General features: G+C 50.2%; 1 protein-coding gene across 2 annotated transcripts in view; it reads right to left on the minus strand.

Moving 5' to 3' along the window:
• Nucleotides 1-19,884, minus strand: part of LITAF (lipopolysaccharide induced TNF factor) — a 111,804-nt gene that overhangs the window by 63,829 nt on the left and 28,091 nt on the right. For both annotated transcript variants that reach the window (XM_060123175.1, XM_060123174.1), the window contains exon 4: nt 14,804-15,268. The gene's annotated coding sequence lies outside the window, so the exon portion shown is untranslated. The remainder of the gene's footprint in view (nt 1-14,803; nt 15,269-19,884) is intronic.

The raw sequence follows: 19,884 nt of genomic DNA on the forward strand, positions 1-19,884 counted from the left end.
GACACTGGTGGAAAGAGGATACCTCTTTCCCAAGAGTTTTAGCAAAAGTCCCATGACTGAATTTCATTGGTCCAGCTTGGGTCATGTGCCCATCCTCTGACCAATCACTATGGTTAGGCTGATTAAGGAAAGTCCCAGAATTTAGGACTTACTCCTCCAAATGGTGTGAGTCAGTTCCATAATATTGGGTTGCCCAAAAGATGTTAAGATGTTATGGAAAAACCCGAATGAACTTTTTGACCAACCCAATACTTGTGAGAAAAATCTCATTACTTTCCTAAGTCTGATGAAATCGGGATCTGATCCCTCTTACCAGGGGCGCAGGCTTTGGCCACTCAGAAGCTTGTTTCCCCAGGTAGTTCCCACAAGCTTCTCCCAGATAGCCTGGTTCCATCCCCCTATGGCCCCAGGAGTAGACAATATCTCTTACCTTTGCTGCCAGATCTTCCCTTCCTAGCCCCACCCCCGGCTCTTGGAGCTGAGTTGTGCACATGACCAAGGCTGGCCATGGTGACTGCTTCAGTAATGAGCATGTGACTTAAGCTGAGCCAGAGACGAAATGTATTGTATGATTTCCTATTCAACAAGAGGAATCTCCACTAGGCTGGTGAGATGGAAGCCTGGCCTATGATGCACCATCTTTGCCAGCAGATGGTGAGAGCCCACCTGAGAATTAAGCCCCCACAAAGGAAAGCAGAGTCAAGAGACAGAGACAGATCCCCAACAACCTGCCTGAGCCCCTGGATCCAGCTGTACCTGAAGCTGTTGCACTCCTGACCTTCCGGTGACACAAAACAATACATTTTGCTTCAATGTAAGCTAATTTCAGTGGGATTCTGTTATTTGCAGCTAGATGAATCCTGACTAATGTACTAGACTTCCAAAAAACCAAGGCCCGTTGATTCTCCACTGGCCCAAGACAAACACAGCCCTTCAGAACGCAAAGTTGGTCCTTGAGAGGGATGGAGGGAGGGAAAATATCTCTCGTTCTTTTGTGATGACTCAATAGCTAAAAGAAGCCCTGGTTCATTTCTCAAGCAGGTTATCCTGGCTGACAAACATTACTCATTCCAGCCCCAACGAACCCTGAGGTTGGTGTGGCCCCAGAGAACTTGCTATACTCTAAGCCTCCACAGATTTTCCACATTCATGTGAAAGCCTGTCTGTGTCATTGCTCCTTTCTCCTCCAGCTCAGAGTCCTGGGAGCTGGGTTTTCTAGAGCTCCAAGAAAACACCTTACAGAATGTCCAGCCAAATCAACACCCCAAAAATGCTTACAATGCACAAGAGGCCACCGGGGATCTTGCCTCTACAGAGAACGCCCAAAGAAGTTGTTCTTGCCCCTTCTTACCGAGTGATGGGCTAGCACAGGACTTCAGAAGCGAGGAGGCAGGTCAGTAGGGGCCAGACGAGGAAACTCTGGCTGAGCCAAAGAGGCAAGACTCTGGGTCTGGAAGGACCCAGGGTGTATGGGAAGATTCTCAGTTGGGGAAATCAGACATGACTTCATCTTACGTTAGGTTCCCAAGATGGAGCCCGAGACGGGGATTTTGGTGCATGTGGCTTTTTGAGGGGGAGGTTCTCAGGAGGAGGTGGTGTCATTCCCTCTGGGCTGGAGCGGAGCGTGGGCAAGATGGATGTGAGTCACTGGCCACCAACACTCACGGCAGCTGGCATACAGCAGCCCGGTAAAGAGGATTTGGGCAGCCCCTTCCTTCCTCCCCGGGACCACACACCCGCTTTCAGGGAAGGGTTACACCTGGCGGGGATGGGGATTCACCAGTGACGGCATAGCGCAGCGGTTGAGAGCCCAGAGCCTTGGGGGCAGGCAGAGCTGGGTTCGAATCCGGGCTCTGGGACACCTCAGGCACCCATCGGGACCTGCAGAGGTGCGCAGCTAGCTCCCAGGACCAGGGCGGATGAAGCATGATCGTGTGTTAGGTGCCCCTCCATCCAGAGCCCAGCGTGTGGTGGGTGCCCCGCAAGTCTTGGCTTTGTACACATCTCTGAGTGTCCCGGGCCGGAGGGCCGTGGTGGAAGTTCTGGGGTGTATGGGGGGCGCGGGGGGTCTTCCTGTGCCTTCCCAACACCTACAGACACTGACCTTCTACGTGTGCCAGGCGTTACCAGATCCCTGGCTTTTGGGGTGTCTAAACCTTCTTTGTTGGGAATTCCTGGCTCCCCACTTTCCTTCCCACTCTTAGTCCCTCTGGGTAGAAAAGTACCCTGATTGGCATGAGAGTCAGGTCTGGAACACAAAACTGGAGGTGGGTGGGGTGATTCTAACAGAGGAGCAACTCAGTAAGAGATGAAGGAAGTCTGGTCTTAGCCTTAACCAGAATTGCTTCAAATTCTCCAATGACCCCTAAGACCCGGAGGACAAGTCCCAGCCCCTCATAGGTCATGCTCAAGGGGGAGGTCTCTTGGGCCTCGGTGCTCACCAGGGCCCCCTCCTGTACCTTGGCTGCTCAAAATACCTCTCCCATTGTTCCACATGCTCCTGTCCCTGGGCCTTTGCATGTGCTGTTCTCTCTGCCTGGAATGCCTTCCCCTCCTTCTCCAGGGCTACTTGTCCTTCTGCTCTGGCCTCAGGCCTCCCCTGACTCCAGGAAGCCTTCCCTGACCCCGGCTCCTGTGGGTGGGCCCCTCCTTCCGTTCCCTTCCCACCTCCCCACCCTGTGCCATCTCCCTCCTTGTTCACTTGCCTCCCCAACAAGACGGAGCAGCCCAGCGGGCAGCTGTCAGCCTTGAGTGACTTGGTGTTGGCTGTGCCAGATACAGTGTAGGTGCTCAGGAAATAGGTGTGGCATGAATGAATGAAAGCCAGCGAGTGGGGTGGGCGGCCCCCCTTGGCCAGTGACGTCAGGTGCCGCCACAAATTATATCCACTTATGTTGCACCAGGCAACACGCTAAGCCAGTGACACTGTCCTCTAAGCTGACTTTGACCATGGTTTGTGACAGCCAAACATTCCCAGATACACTTATGTATAATATACACCCTCCCCACCAAATTAAAACTGGCCATTGCTTTGGATGCATGGATGACAGGTGCCATCCCACGAGTAGAAACAGCCATGATAACAACAATCATCGCTGCTCTGGATGTACCCAGCTCAGCTAAGCATCATCTGAGTTTTTATTATTATTTTCCCTGTTTTACATTTGTGGAAGCTGAGGCCCAACATGGTTAAAGTTACCTGCCCACAGCAGGTGGTGGAATAGGGATTAAACAGAAAACGAATGACCAGGCTACAGTTAACTGTGCACTGCATGGGGCGGTGGTGTATCAGTTTCCCGGGGCTGCTGCAACAAATTACCACCAACCTGACTTAAAACAACAGAAATGTATTCTCTCACGGTTCTGGAAGCCAGAAGTTTGGAATCAAGGCGTTACTGGGGTTTTGCTCCATCTGGAGGCTTTAGGGGTGAATTCTTCTTGCCTCTTCCAGCTTCCAGGGCTCCAGGCACTCCTCGGCATTCGGCGTCATCACTCCCATCTCTGCCTCCATCTTCACATGGCCTTCCCCTCTGCGTCTCTGTCCCTCAAATTCCACCCCCCCGCCACCATCTCCTTTCTCTTATAAAGACACCAGTCACTGGATTTAGGGCCCATCCTAAATCCAGGATGATCTCATCTCAAGATCCCTAATTTGATGACATTTGCAAAGACCCTATTTCCAAATAAGGTCCCATTTACAGGTACCGGCGTTAGGATGCGGACATATCTTTTAGGGAGTTACTATCACTGCACTACAGGTGAGCAGGAACAAGCCATCAGCTGCCCCGCGTCCACGGGGCTGAGAAAGATGAGGAGGGGGGCTTGCCCAGGGAGAGGAGAAGACGGGCAGGCACAGAGATCAGCAGGGACAGAGAGGCCACCAGGCTTCATTCCCCACTGGAAACCCCGTTTACAGAGGAGGAAGCGGCCAGGGAGGCTGCGAGGCCACACAGGTCCCACTCAGGACAAATAGCTGTCTCTGACCCTGTGATCCCTGGAGCCTCTCTGGACCCTCTGGGCCAGCATCCTGGCGCATGGGGTCCCTTGGACCGGTCTGGGGGAGGCCTCGCCAAGCCAGACCAGGCTGCTGGCCGGAATCCAGGTCCAAGGCAGACGCCGCCCAGGCCCTGCTTTTGGTTCTGCAAATACCACCGGCCCTGCTCCCTCGAGGACGGAGAGTCCGGCCCCTGTCCGCATGACCATGCTGTGCCCTCAGCCCCCACCAGCGGTCGGAGTTTTCCATGTGCCTCCCCGACCCCCAAAAGGCTGAATGCCTAGAATTCTGCAGGAATTCCCACAGCGGCCCCCACCCCCTCTGGGTCCCCAGTGAAGGAAACAAACGCCCTTTGTGGCCTGGGGCCGTGGATGGGGGAGGCCCAGGGCAGTCACTGGGGCTGTCATTCCTGGAGGTTTGCTCTTAGACAGGAAAGGATGGCGTCAAAATGGGCCCTATAGATGTTTGCTATGATTATGATATAAACACACAGGTATGTATGAGGCTACGTACCTACACGTAGAGACATACGTAGAGAGATATGTAACCCCGAATAAAAACTCACATGCAAATAGATACACAGATACATGGGCACCTCCGTGCACACACACACAGAGGCACTCACACACACACAAGTACACAGATACACACAATATAAAACTGGATGCACGTACGCCACACGCAGGTGTGCAAAGTGACGCTCACACACGTACCCACATGCGTGCACAGAGACACCAACCCACACAGGGGGACCATCCCAGCCAACCCTGCATCTGTCCCACTTGCTTTTCAGTACTTCCCCTCCCCCAGCCCCACCACTCCGCTGCCCAGCTGTGTATAAGACACATCTGGCCGTGACCATAGGCACCAGAGTCCTTCCTTGACTCTTGAGAGGCGCCTGTGTCATCTCTCAGGTTATAACCTGCTGTCACACACAGGCTGGTTTCTGTCTGTCTGACCAGACACCCCACTGCTGGGCCCAGAGTCTGGTTTCAGGACTCTCAGCTGCACAGCCTGGGACCCTTCTCCCCGCCATCTCCCTGCATCCCCCTCTGCTGGGCCCCATTTCCCAAAGTGGGAAACGAAGCCCAGGTCCCAGCAGCCTCTAACCCCACTCCTCTCCCCACTCCTCTCTCTGTCTCTCTCTGTCACACACACACACACACACACACACACACACACACACACACACACACACACACACACACACACACACACACACACACAGGGAAAACAGATCACAAACCCAAACTGCACTAGCTCCCTCCCACCTCCCTCATCCAGATTAAGGATCAGTGTCACCAGGGTGACACCTTTTGCCATCAGTGCCCAACCCCTGACCCTGTAGACTGAAACCTTTTGTCTGTGGGACCACAAAGGGCATTTCTGACCCAGGACTCCAGGCTTTTTACTCTCCCAAGGCCTGTGCTGTGGGCCGGCCCCCAGCATTGCCACACTGGGAAGAGTGGATTCGGGGCAGCAGCGCAAAGACCCTGGGTGTTTCTGGAAGAGGAAGCAGGAGGGCAGGGAAGAGCTAGACAGTGAGGCCATCCAGGCGGGGTCTCCGTCCTCCCTGAGCCTCAATGTCCTCATCTGTAAAGGGGGTAAGAACAGCACCATCTGCACTGGGCGTTGCTTGGGGCTGCCCAGGTTGTGCCCCTCCCCACGCTTGAAGAAATTTCCACCTTCATGGGTCTCAGTGGGAGAAAGCCCTGCTTCCCACTGGGGACGCTGAGGATGGCAGCCTGGTGTTTTGTCAGCCTCCTGGCAGCTAGGATGCGGGCACGTGCCCCTGGCTGGGGCAATCAGTACACAGGTCCCAGAGTGGCACTAGTCCCACTAAGAAATAGGGATGGGAGCTCCACCACAGGGACAGGGTGGCAGGGACACCCACCCCTGGGGCCAGGCCTGCAGCCGTGGGGCAGAACCCCATCTGAAGTTTCCAGGCATGAGTTTGCTGCCCACTTTCTAGACCGTAGTCAGCACTGGGGCTGAGTTCTCCAGTTTTCTTCCTTTTCCAAGAGATTCCTTTCAGCTTATATCAGCCGGGTCTGTTTCTGTTGCTGGCTGCCGGGTCCAGGGCTCATCACAGCCCCCTAAGACTGCTGTGGGGAGTGAGTAGAACAATCCACTGGAGGACTCAGCTCCGTCACCTGCTAGCCGGGCACCTCAGCACACCACACTCCCTCTCTGGGCCTCAGTCTGCTCAGCTGTAAGATGGGCTGATAATAGTTCTCCACCCCATGTGACATAATAAGAAATAGATAATTCGTCTCTGCCCCCAGCTCCTGACACAGAGCTCCTAAAACCCTTGTAATCTCCTGAGTGATAGGAGAGCGTTTTGTTCTAATGAGGTGGCTCTTGGCGGGCACCCGGGGTGAGGGCTGGTCACCAAAAAGGCCAAACCATGATTAGAAGCTTGAAGCTTTCAGCCTCACCCCCATCCTCAGAGAAGGGAGAAGGGCTGGAGATCGAGTTAATGATCCACCATGCCTACATGATGAAGCCGCGATAAAAATCCCCAAAGTATGGGGCTCGGAGAGCTTCTGGGCTGAACACATTCATGTGCTGGGAGGGTGGTGAACCGCATCTCCATGGGGACAGAAGGTCCTGTGCTCAGGACCCTTCCAGACCTTACCCTGTGTATCTCTTTATCTGGCTGTTCATCTGTATCCTTTATCATATCCTTTCTGATAAGCTGGTAAATGCAAGTGTTCCTGAGTTTTGGGAGCCATTCCACCAAATTATCAAACGTGGGCGGGGGTTGTGAGAACCTCTGACTTTGTGGGCAAGTCAGACAGAAGTAGGGGCGCTCTGGGGAGCTCCTGTGGCTGGCATCTGAAGTGCGGGCAGTCTGCGGGACCGAGCCCTAACCTGTGGTCTGATACCCAACTCCAGGTAGGTAGTGTCAGAATTGAATTGAATTATATGATACCCGGTTGGTGTCTGGAGAATTGGTTGGTGTGGAGGAAAACCCCACATATTTGGTGTCAGAAGTGCTGTGAGTAGACAGCTTTCTTTTATCCTCATGGGGATGGTGTGAGCATTAAATGAGATAATGCAGGAAGAATTTGCCATGGGTAGCATTTGCCTTAACATGGTAACAGCAATGATTTATTTGGTTTTTATGAAATAAGGACCGAGTAGGGGTCCTCAAATTCAGAGAATCTGTAGATCTGGATAGGAAAAAAATTACGTTTTTGTTTTCACTAGCCTGTAACTGAAATTTAGTGTCTAACTTCAATTCCTGAGGTAGCAACATCCATGGACCTGTGACTTTGTCACCAACAAGAATCGCAAGTATTTTTATATCCTATGACTGTCATATATATGACATAGCTGGCTTCTTTTGTAACCTGTGGGGGTTTTTTTTGCATTGAAAAAGACTATTCTGAATATTAAACTTAGTTATTAAAATACATGCCAAAAAATACATGCCAAACTGTTTAAAGGGACGGGTACTGATGTTAGCAACTTATTTTGAAATTTATCAAAAAATAAAATAAAATGGCTAGACAGAGTTATAGATGGATGGAGAGATAGAGAGATGGAGGAATGGAGAGATAGAGGGAGGGATGCATGGATGGAGAAAGGGATGGAGAGAGGGGTAGAGGGATGGATGGAGACAGGGATGGAGAGAGGGGTAGAGGGATGGATGGAGAGAGGGATGGAGGGATGAGGGATGGATGGATGGATAGATATAACAACATGCTATCTGGGCATTCACTGCTCAAGTCTTTCAACTTTTCTGTATGTTTGAACATTTTCACAATAAAATGTTGGGGGAAGATTTCTAAGAGAAAAGGATGAAACCGAGAAAGAAAAAGACATTCAAAGCCTGAAGAAAGAAAGAAGACTCATCTTAAAGATCATCTTTATCATTGAGTCCTTATCAAAGTCAGAGTATACAGAGAAGAAAATGAACAAAAGAAGCACCAAAAGCAGACACATAATGCAGGACTTAAGTAACTGTAACATTAAGGGGGGAAAATTAAGTTTTCCCTATAAAGGAAGTTCAATGTCTAGGCTGTATTGTCCATGTGATGCCCACTGGCCACCTGTGGCCACTGAGCAGTTGAAATACAACTGGTCAGGTCTGAGATGTGCTGTAAAATATACGCCGGATTTTGAAGACTTAGTACCAAAAAAAGAGAATGGAAAATAGCTCTGGAATATTTTAAAATATTGATTACATGTTGAAATGTTAATATTTTGGATATATCAGATTAAATAAAATATATTGTTAAAATTAATTTCCCCTGCTTCTTTTTTTTTTTTTAATGCAGCTATAAGAAAATTAAGATGACATATGTGGCTAAATTAGTTATATTTCTACTGGGTAAGACTGGTTTAAAGGAAGTGTCCACTGTGAAAATTCTGAGTTTACCAAGCTGCATGCATTTCTCTTATGCTGCTAGAATTCTTCTTCTTCTTTCAATGGTTGACCAGACATGGATACGCCAAGGGAATAATTGTTGCCCTTTGCTTACCTTTGGGGGAGTACCTGCTTTTTCCATTTTTCTTGTGGTCTGTACCTCTGGGAGATACGATGTCAAACTAGTGTTTAAGATATTTGGAAATAAAATAAAATCCTTACAAAATAAAAATATTTTTTAGGACTTCCCTGGTGGCGCAGTGGTTAAGAATCCACCTGCCAATGCAGGGGACACAGGTTCGAGCCCTGGTCTGGGAAGATCCCACATGCCGCGGAGCAACTAAGCCTGTATGCCACAACTACTGAGCCTGCACTCTAGAGCCCGCGAGCCACAACTATTGAGCCTGCGTGCCACAACTACTGAAGCCTGTGCACCTAGAGCCCGTGCTCTGCATCAAGAGAAGCTACTGCAATGAGAAGGCCGTGCACTGCAAAGAAGGGTAGTCCCTGCTCGCCGCAACTAGAGAAAGCCTGCGTGCAGCAACAAAGACCCAATGCAGCCAAAAATAAAAATAAATAAATAAAAACAAAATTTTAAAAATATATATTTTTTAGAAGAAATATCCAGTCTTAAATCAACAGAAATAAATTCAGGTACATCTTTCAGAACAAAACAAAGCATATTTTTGGAAGGGGTGCCTGGACCCCAGAAGGGTCCTCAGTGAATCAGGATGTCCGAGCTGGGTCCCCTGCCCTCCAGCCCTTTGAGAATCATGTGGTTTCTGACCAGGATCTTCCTGTTTTCAGATGATTCTGCCACAAACAGATGGTCATCACAAAAACATGAGGCACCATGTGACAGTCGCCTGGCCCTTCTTGTGGGCAGTGGCCCCTGCCCTGACAGGGGCAGGCACAAGGTTTAGTCCCTCTGGGCCCTGCTCCAGGGTAAGGAGACCTCGGGAGGAATCTGGCCAAAGTGACAGTGGCTCCATCCTCTGGCCAGAGAGTGGCATGGAGCTAAGTCAGGGTCTGAGCACCCTGGGTATTTACCCCAAAGGCAGCTTGGGAGGGGGGATATCTGGGCTCTGGGAGGTGGGGCCAGGCAGGGCCAGCTGTCACTATCATCAGCAACTTATTACGAGGCATTTCCTGGACTGGGGCTCCTCTTGTACTGCTCACCTCTCCAGGCCTGAGCCTTTCTCTTCCTTATTAACATATTGTAAGCATGTTCCAGGCGCTGTCACCAGACAAACATCATCTCATTTCATCCCTACTCATCCTTGAAGAAGGAGCTATCATCACATTTCCTAATTCACTGATAAGAAAACTGAAGCACAGAGAGGTTAAGTGACTGGTTGAAAGTCACACAGTCAGGACCCACAGTCTTGACAACCACTCTGTGCTGCCTCTTCGCGGAAGGGTCAGAAACCCAGGTGCTCCATTCCAATAAACAAATTCCTACTGCTCACCAGCATCTCTACCCAGGAGAGCTGCTCCTCCCCCAGGTGCCCCACATCCTCAGGGCATCACTACCCACCAGTCACCCAGCCAGACACTCAAGCCTGACAACGCTTCCTCCGCAGTCATAAGTGTCTCTGGCGTCAGGCCCTTTCTCTCCAACCCTTCCCCTCACTATCAACTGTGTGACCTGGGGCAAGTCACTTGACTTCTCTGTGCCTCAGTTTCCACATCTGTAAAATGGGGATAAAGATAGGTCTATTTCATAGAATCATCATGAGGTCAAAGTGATTTTTTTAATTTGTTATTTGTTTGTTTATTTTGGCTGCATCGCACGGCTTGTGGGATCTCAGTTACCCAACAGGGGATTGAACCCGGGCTACGGGTGAAAGCCCAGAATCCTAATCACTAGGCCACCAGGGAACTCCCACAGTGATTTTTAAATTAAGAAACACACACACGCACATGACACTGTAAATCAACTGTACCCCAATAAAAGTTTTAAAAAACCCCAAACCAAAAAACAAACAAACCCCACATTGTAAAGCCAACTATACCCCAATAAAAATTAACCACACACACAAACGCAGACACACACACATATATATAGGGGCTTATCATGACACCCGGCACACAGTAAGAGCTCAACACTAACTATCATAATTATCATCTGCATCCAGAGCTCGGCACAGTGGATGGGACACCAGAGACCCCACAGCAGATGTCTGGGAGGCCAGAGATGGTTTCCTGGGAAATTCAATCATGTCCCCCCCCAGCCAGGGGTCCTGTGGTGCTGTCCCCATGAGCCCGAGCATGAAGCATGAGCTCCTCAGGCTGTCTCATGAGTCCCAGCTGATGTCACCTACCCTCTCCTCCCCACAGAGCTCCCTCCAGTGAGCTGCTGCTCCCCCGCCCTCCCATCCCCCATGCCCTGCACAGGTGGCTCCTTCTCATGCTTCAGGGCTCAGCTCACATCCATGCCTCTCTGCCCCAGGTCACAGCACATGGCTCTTCTCCCTCTGGGCCCCACAATTTGTCAGTTTGGACCTGCTTGTCTGTTGACTGTCCCCCCACTGGAATGTTGTGCTGTAAGGGCCCGGACCTCGTCAGGTGCTCACAGCAGGATCCCCCTGGCAGGCACACCTGGCAGGTGTGTCAACAAGTGCTTGTGGAATGACCAAATGCTGGAATCAGTGAAGGAACAAATGGGGTCTGGTCCCAACGCTCATTTTGCAGCCTGGGAAGCCAAAGCGGAGATGAGGTGACATCACAGGTCACATACACGGTGGGTGGCAGAACCAGACTGAGGTTATTATTATGAAATATTTCATAAGGACAAGGGGGCACATGCCATGCAGACAGAGCTCTGGATGACTTCCTCTTTGATTTGCCACCAGCCCTGGTGACACAGGCAGCTGAAGGCTCCATCAATCACTAACCTTCATCCCAATCACAGTCACCCCTGTGCCAATGGAGGGACTGGCTGCGAGGTCTTTTCATTTGATGCTGGGATGGGGGTTCAGGATGCCCCCTCTGGCAGGCCACAAGAACACCCCGTGGGATGGGAAATCACGTCTTAGCATCTGAGTCACAGCCAGGGTGTAGAATGGCATCGCCGGTAGGCGTGACTCCATGACATCCATTCCAAACTCATCCCAGCCTGCTTCTCCCCTCCACACAGCTTGGCTGTATTCAAGTCGGCTCACTGGCAAGATGCTGCCACGGAGGAAGGAAGCAAGACCAGAGAGGACAGAGCTGGTTTGGGGTGGGCAGCCTGGACCCTTGTCCCTTGTGGAGGGAGAGAACCAGGTCATGATACCCAGAAGAGCCAGGCCCACTAGGTGCCTATAGTGCTGAGTCCTCACCTCCACCCTCATGAAATGGGCAGAACTGTTTTATCTCCCCAGATGCAGAAACAGGGCTCAGAGAGGTTGAGGGCTTTGCCCAGGGTCACACAGCTGGCCAGAATTACCTCGGGGCTGGAACTCCAGAGCCTTACACGCAGCATTCCAGCTGATCGCAATCCACACTCCACCACGTGCCAAGTGTTTAGAACACATCACTGCCTTTAGTTTTTTTTACGACAAACCTATGAGCTACATGCTATTGTTAGCCCTGTTTTACAGAGGAGGAAACTGAGGCTTGGATAAGGGAGGCCATTTGCCCAGAGTCCACAGTCGGGGGCTGACAGGGGTAGGATTCGAACCCAGTGCATCTCCAGGGTGCATGAGCTTCCCTCTGCACCCGACCTCCTCCTTCATCATCGACTCTTGGCTTCCGCACAGTTGGGCAGGAGCAGGCGGGCTGACCCACACTGTGACCTCTGGGCCAAGGACACGGGTCTGCAACCACCTTCCTGCCCCAGGACTGCTTTCCCAGGCCTCCGGCTCTCCTAGCATTTGTGTAACTGGTCATTTTATTCACTTGTATGGCCTCCTGCCTTGGCCCTGCCTGATCCCCCATCCCCAGGAGCCCCTTTGAAAGAGTAAACGGAGCTGGAATGAGGGACTGACGCTGACGGATGGACAGATAGCCAGACAGCCTGGAGGCAGATGACGACACAGCCGAGGGACCCAGACAGCTACGGTGAGTGTGAGAAAGCAGGTGATATACACGTGAAATGCTGGCGACAGATGTGAGCAAGGCAGATAAAGGAACCTGGGTCACTGCAGAGCAGAACAGAAATAAAAATGCGGATTTATCACCAGCTGGACACGGCCCCCTGGAGGCTAAGTGTGTGACTTTTAAAGAAATACCCTGAAAAATGGGTCTGGCTCAGCCAAGAGCCTTGGAAGCCTTTTCTTTTCCTAATAGCTGAGATATGATTCACATACCATACAGTTCACCCACTGAGTGTACATTTCAGTGATTTTTAGTATATTCAGAGTCGTGCAACCATCACACAGTCCATTTTAGAACATTTTCATCACCTCAGAAAGAAACCCCGTACGTTTTATTATCACCTCCCTGTTCCTTGTGCCCACTCCCCATAGCCTTAAGCACCCACTAATCTTTTTGTCTCTATAGATTTGCCTATTCTGGACATCTCCTATGAGTGGAATCATGTACTTTGGGGCCTTTTGTGTCTTTAGCATAATGTTGTCAAGGTTCACCCATGTTGTAGCACGTAGCAGTACTTCATTTCTTGGGGAGGGATAAATTAGGATTAACAGATACATACTACTATATATAAAATAGATAACCAACAAGGACCTACTGTATAGCACAGGGAATTCTATTCAATATTTTGTAATAACCTAAAATGGAAAAGAATCTGAAGAAGAATATAGATATATATAAGTATAATTGGATATATATAGAATATAGAATATATATAGGTCACTTTGCTGTATACCTAAAACTAACACAAAATTGTAAATCAACTATACTTCAATAAAAAAATAAAAATAAAATACTTCATTTCTTTTTATTGACCAGTAACATTTCGTGGTACAGATACACCACATTTTGTTTATCTACTCATCCGACTGACTGACAGGGTTGTTCCCTCCTTTTGGTATTACGAATAATGCTGCTACAAACCTCCCTGCACAAATTTCTGTGTGTTTCTACTTCTCTTGGGTCCACACCTAGGAGTGGAAGTGCTGGTCATATGGGAAAGAACCTTGGAATCTTCTTCCAGATTTAGAGATCCTCCATAAACACACAGGCAAGAAATTCTACAAATAATCCCAGCGCATCTTATGCAGGCTTCCTGCATGCCAGGTCCTGTTCTATATTCACTTGTAGAATCTTCACAGCAATATACTGATGAGACACTAGCATTATCTCAATGGTACAGACAAAGAAACTGAGGCACAACTCTGCCTGGCTCCTGAGAACCTGCTCTTAACACTAGACCAGAACAAGGTTTGTGATGGGTGAGAACAAGACCAAGGGCACCCGTGAGTCACACCCCAAGGACCTGAAGCAGTGGCTTCCCCTCCCTTCCTGGTGTGACCCCAAGGGACAAGCATCTCCCCCGGGGAGGAGCCCACTGAGGGCCCCCAGGCCTAGCCACACCCCTCCATCCTGGCTCAGATTTTTCAAAGGAGGGGAGGGGGTGGACTGGGGGAGATCTTTCCTCTGCCATCAGCGAATCTGACCACTTCCCTCTCCCCTCTCCCCCACGTCAGGACAATGGTCAAAAACTCGGTCCAAAAGCATTTAGTGAGCACTTACTACATGCCAGGCACTGTGCTGTGCACAGAAGATCCTGCCAGCAGCAAAACAGACACAACCCCTGGAGCTGACACTCTAGGCGGGAGAAAGACAATACACTGCATAATAATAAATATATACGGCCCCCATAGCAGCGGGTTCCTCCTGGCAACCGATACACGCACCCCTCCTCTGTCGCAGAACAAAGGACCCCATTCCCTCCCCACAGGGAATGGGTACAGCAGTGGGGTTGGCCAGGTGCCACGTGACGCACACACACACTTAAGCAGGGCAAAGGGGCACACATTGGGTCTGAAACAGGAAAGACATCCTCACACAAGGCGATGAGGCTGAGGGGCCTCTTTAGTTCCTGGTAAGGAAGTGTTCTAGGCCCAAGGCCATTCTATGAGGCCAAGTCCAGGTTAAAAGGCTGCACACTCAAGACCCCTTCCCAGCACAAGGCAATGCAGATCAAACCCAAACATCTACAGCTGGAGGCAAACGCAGAGATGAGCTTAGTCCAGGGTTTCTCAATATCAGCCATACTGACATCTGGGGCTGGAGAACCCTCTGCTGTGGAGGGCTGTCCCATGCACCGCAGGGTGTCGGCAGCATCTCTGCATTCTACCCACTAGATAACGGCAGCGCTCCCCACCCTGCAGCTGCAATAGCCATCCAAGTCTTCGGGGTTACAATCACCACCCCCACCAGTTGAGAACCACTAATCTAGATAAACCGTGTCCGATTACAGATGGGGAAACGGAGGCCGAGAGAGGTTAAAGAATCAGAACAGCTACCACAGACTGGGCACCTACCTGGTGCTGACCCGACGCCAAGGGCTCTAGACGTTATCACCTTGAATCTTCGGCACCATCCTAGGAGGGAGGCGTTACCACCTCCCTTTCACACATGCAGAATCTGAAGCTCAGAGAGGCCAAGGGACTTTCCCCGGGCCACACAGCAGGTGAGTGGCCATCAGAACAGGGCATCCCTGACTTGGGGTCCAAGCAGCCGCCCCCAAGAGCTGAAGGTGAGGTTCATTGAGGGAGTTTTGGTAAACAGGCAACAGCTGCTGGCAAATTCTTTCGTTCCATCTGTTGACATGTCTGTCATCAACTGCAAACATCTGTGGGTTTCCACCGGGGTCCGCTTGACTCCTTCCCGTCCCCGTGGTCTGTCAGGCATGCGCAGAATCACAGGTTTCCGAGCTGATGGGCCACCTTTGGCCTGTATTATCCCGGGTCTCAGTGGGCAGGTGGCCCTGGTGAATATGTAACCATCTGTCATAATAAAATCATAAGCTGTCAGAGCTGGATGCAGCCTCAGAACGTACCTGATTCAGCATCTGTGTTCTCCAGGCCGGAACTGGGGGCCCGGGGGTGAGGGGAATACCATGCTCAAGGTTACATAGGGAGCTGGGGCGGGGCCAGAAAGAGGACCAGCTGAGATAGAATGCACATACCATACAATTCACTCTCTCACAGCATACAGTTCAATGGCTTTTAGCATATTCCTAGAACTGTGCAACCATTCTCACAATTGAGAACATTCTCATCACCCTTCCCAAAACCATTGGCAATCACCCCACCCCACCCTCGTTTTCCTCCCCCAACTCTCCAAGCCCCTGACAACCACTAATTTCTGTCTTTATGGACTTGCCTATTCTGAATGTTTCATGTAAATGGAATCATACAGTCTCTGGTCTTTGGTGACTAGCTTCTTTCACTTCGCATAATGTTTTCAAGATTCATCCGTGTCTGTAACAGGAATGTCTGCATTCCTCTTTAAGGCTGAATAATATTCCATTGTATGGACAGACCACATTCTATGCGTCTGTTCATCCATTGATGGACATTTCCATCGTTGCCACTAGACTGTTTTCTTGGTAACTTCCATTGATCGAGAGCTTCCTATGTGCCAGCCTGAGCACCTGACTTGCAGACAGATCAAACAGCCCTGGAGGAGGCAAAATTTTTCCCATTTCACAGTCAGGGAAACCGAGGCTCAGAGGAGCCAAGGGACCAGCTCAAGGCTCCAAATCAGAGGTGTTCTCAGAGGCCCCAGACTGGCGGCCTGGGGGCCAACATGAAATGCACTCTGGTTTGGCCTGAAAAGCATTTCATAGTTGCTTGAATTAGCTGCAAACATTTGAAACTTCAGGGTTTTTTGTGTTAAAAAAAAAAAAGGATTTCTAGCTTCTCTTGAAAAAAATAATAAAAAATCACAAGATCAAGCCACACAGGGCCTGTCTTTCCCTTTCCAGGAGTTTAGACAGCTGCTGAGAGATGTGCTGTCCCCTCAGGACAGGACTGTGCTCTCTCCCATCCCCCGGCCCACCTGCTGGGTTAGGGTGACCCACCATCCAGCTTGCCCAGGACTGTCCCAGTTTTAAAACTGAAGGTACAGGGCCCAGGAAACCCCTCAGTCCTAGGCAAGCGGGATGGCTGGTCACCCTACTGGCCTGGAAGCCCCATCGCCTGCCAACCCTGCCACCCATCACTCCCCCCAAGACCCTTACACTATAAGTCACACATCAGCTTTGGTCCAGCGTCTGGTGTTCTCAGCTATGGTTTTCTTCTACCATTTCTCCCCCTGCCCACATTCTCCAGGCCCCAACTTCTCATGCGTCCTGGGCAAAATGAGAAATACAAAGAGTCTGAATTCTTCATTAACCTGGACTAACTCCATTTCAACTCTTGTCCATTCTGAGATGGAGGCCTTCCTGCTCTTATGAACCTCCTTTCTTCTATGAAACAATAGGGGAGGGGAGATCGTTGGTGAGGTTTTTAATGTCTTCATTAGGTAAAATAAAAAGTTAGCCATCTCATGTCCAACCTCAATTTTTTAAAATAAACTTTAAATTTTAGAATAGTTTTAGATTTAGAGAAAAATTGTGAAAGGAGCACAGAGAATTCCATATACTCATATCCAACGTCCCCTGTTATTAACATTGATACCTTATTATTTACTAAGGTCTGTGCTTTATTCAGATTTCCTTAGTTTTTTTCCTAAAGTCTTTTTTCTGTTCCAGGATCCCATCCAGGACACCACATTACATGTAGGTTCCTCTGGACTGTGACAGTTTCTCAGACTTTCCTGGCTTTTGATCACCTTGACACTTTTCAGGAATGTTTATCAAGTCCCTCAACTGGGATTTGTCTGATGGTTTTCTCATGATTAGAATGGGGTTGTGGGGGCTTCCCTGGTGGCACAGTGGTTAAGAACCCACCTGCCAATGCAGGGGACATGGGTTCGAGCCCTGGTCCGGGAAGATCCCACATGCCGCGGAGCAACTAAGCCCGTGCGCCACAACTACTGAGCCTGTGCTCTAGAGCCCGCGAGCCACAACTACTGAGCCCACGTGCCACAACTATTGAAGCCCACACGCCTAGAGCCCGTGATCCGCAACAAGAGAAACCACCGCAATGAGAAGCCCACACACCACAACGAAGAGTAGCTCCCGCTTGCCACAACCAGAGAAAGCCTGTGTGCAGCAACGAAGAACCAACACAGCCAAAAATAAATAAATAAATTAAAAAAAAAAAAAAAGAATGGGGTTGTGGGACTTCCCTGGCCGACGGACTTCCCTGGCCGTCCAGCGGTTAAGACTCCACTTCTACTGCAGGGGACACAGGTTGGATCCCTGGTCAGGGAACTCAGATCCCGCATGCCGTGTGGGTTGTGTATTTTGGGAGGAAGACCCCAGAGGTGAAAGGCCATTTTCATCACCATCATATCAAGGGTACATGCCCTGAAGATGACCTATCATGGTTGGTGGTGACCTTGATCACCTGGCTGATCGAGGTAATTAATTTGGAATTCTTTTGTGTGGGAAATTCATCTCTCCTCCAAATTAAAAAAAACTATCATATATATATATATGATATATATATATTTTAACTTTCTATCAGCAAAGCCCTAATCCTGGCTTCACCACTGCAGGCTCCAGCTGGCCATATGGGATTTGCCAGAGAGAGACAGAGCCCCCTCTGTGTGCCAGGCCTATGTGGGGTATTTTTATTTCACATAAAAGGGTGCTTTCTGGCAAAATGGGGCTCAGCCTCCCCAATTTACAGAAGAGGCTCAGAGAGGCGAATGGAGCCCCAGGTCACACGCTGTGAGTGGCAGCTGCTGGGTTTGAACCCACTTCTCACCTCCCTCCCCAGCCACCCCTGAGCTGGCTTGCTAAAGATAACTGCTAGCAGCAGGAAGACACCCAGGCCACGGAGGCGGGGAAATTATACCAGCCTGGATCCTCCGCTCTCAACCCACGGGGTCCCACCCACCCGCAGGGAGACATCCCACGGCGCGGACCTTCAGCTGCTGCTGCTCCGGAAACCTGGAGTTAGAAAATGGAAAAGGTCTGGAGATGAACCGCAGGACGCCCCAGCCAGAAGGGCGCCACCTGGCGTCGCCCCTCCCCCAGCGCCCTTTATACGGGGCCTGGTGGGCGCCCACCCACTGGGAGAAGCCTGAACATGTCTTTAAGGGAGTCTTGGCTTACTCCCCGGACCACATCCTGAGGCTCATCTTCATCATCCCCCTGCCTCCAGCGGGGCTGGGCTGGGCAGTGGTGAAACCCGGGGGGCTACTCCTGAAGGAAAGTCTGGGAGTCCTGGACCCCACTCTTGACCTCTAAGGTTCCCCTGGTGCCCTGGGAAATGCAGCTCAGGTTCCCCAGCAGGAGCACTGGACTGGGGAGTATCCTGAGAGGCTGATCTACCCCTTGGGAGAGCCCTTCCTGCTCTGTGGGCCTGGGGGTCCTCCTCTGTAAACTGGGGGTAAGAGCTGACTCCCCGGGAACTGCCCAGTCCCCTGCTTCCAACCCCGACGCAGCTGGCCCAGCCGCCTCTGACGGGGTCCTCTCGGCCTCCTTGGCGCGTCCCCTGCTCTCTGCCACCCCCTGCAGGTCATGTATGGAAGGGCAACTTGGCTGAAAGCACCCAGAAGGGGACTGAGAACTAGGTTTCTACACCGGCATTCCTGGGTTCCCATCCCGGCTCTACCACCTGCTAATGGAACCTCAAGTGTGCCACTGAACCCCTCAAAACTTAACCCAATGCTATGTCATTTATAAAATGCATATAAACAGGTGAGGAGGACATCTATGCATCTCTGTGGTAACATTTGCCCAGGAAATTATTGCCTGCAGCCTTGTCCACTCTGCATCCTCAATGCTATTGTGTCCACCCACCCACCTCTGCCCGGGCTGGGCCTTCATCCTCTCTCCTGAATCACTGCCTAGACCTTCAAGTGGCCTCCAGTCTCCACTTTAATCCACCCTCCTAACTCCACCCAGGGTTCTCTTTCTAAAACACAGACCTCATGAGTAACTCTCCTGCATGCAATACTCAGTGGTCCTCTATCGATAAAGTCACACCCTTCACAACATTCAAAACCTTTTCCCTCATATCTGTCAGAATGGCTATTATCAAAAAGACAAGAGAAAAAAAAAAGGCAAGAGATAACAAGGGCTGGCGAGGATGTGGAGGAAAGCGAACTCTAGTGCATAGCTGGTGGGAATGCAACTTGGCTCAGCCACTATGGAAAACAGTATGGAGTCTCCTCAAAAAATTAAAAATTTAAATATTATATGGTCCAGCAATTCCAGTCCTGGGTATATATCCTAAGGAAATTAAACTTACGGTAGCCAAGACATGGAAACCACTGAAGTGTCCATCGATGGATGAATGGATAAAGAAAATGTGGTGTACATATACAATGGAATAGTACTCAGCTATAAAAAAGAATGAGATCTTGCCATTTGTTACAACATGGATGGATCTTGAGGGCGTTATGCTGAGTGAAATAAGTCAAAGAAAGAAAACTACTGTATGATCTCACTTTATAGGTGCAATCTAAAAAAGCTGAATGATACAGAAAACAGATTGGTGAT

The sequence above is a fragment of the Lagenorhynchus albirostris genome, chromosome 15 (genome assembly GCF_949774975.1).
Source record: "Lagenorhynchus albirostris chromosome 15, mLagAlb1.1, whole genome shotgun sequence".
NCBI classification, from domain to species: domain Eukaryota; kingdom Metazoa; phylum Chordata; class Mammalia; order Artiodactyla; family Delphinidae; genus Lagenorhynchus; species Lagenorhynchus albirostris.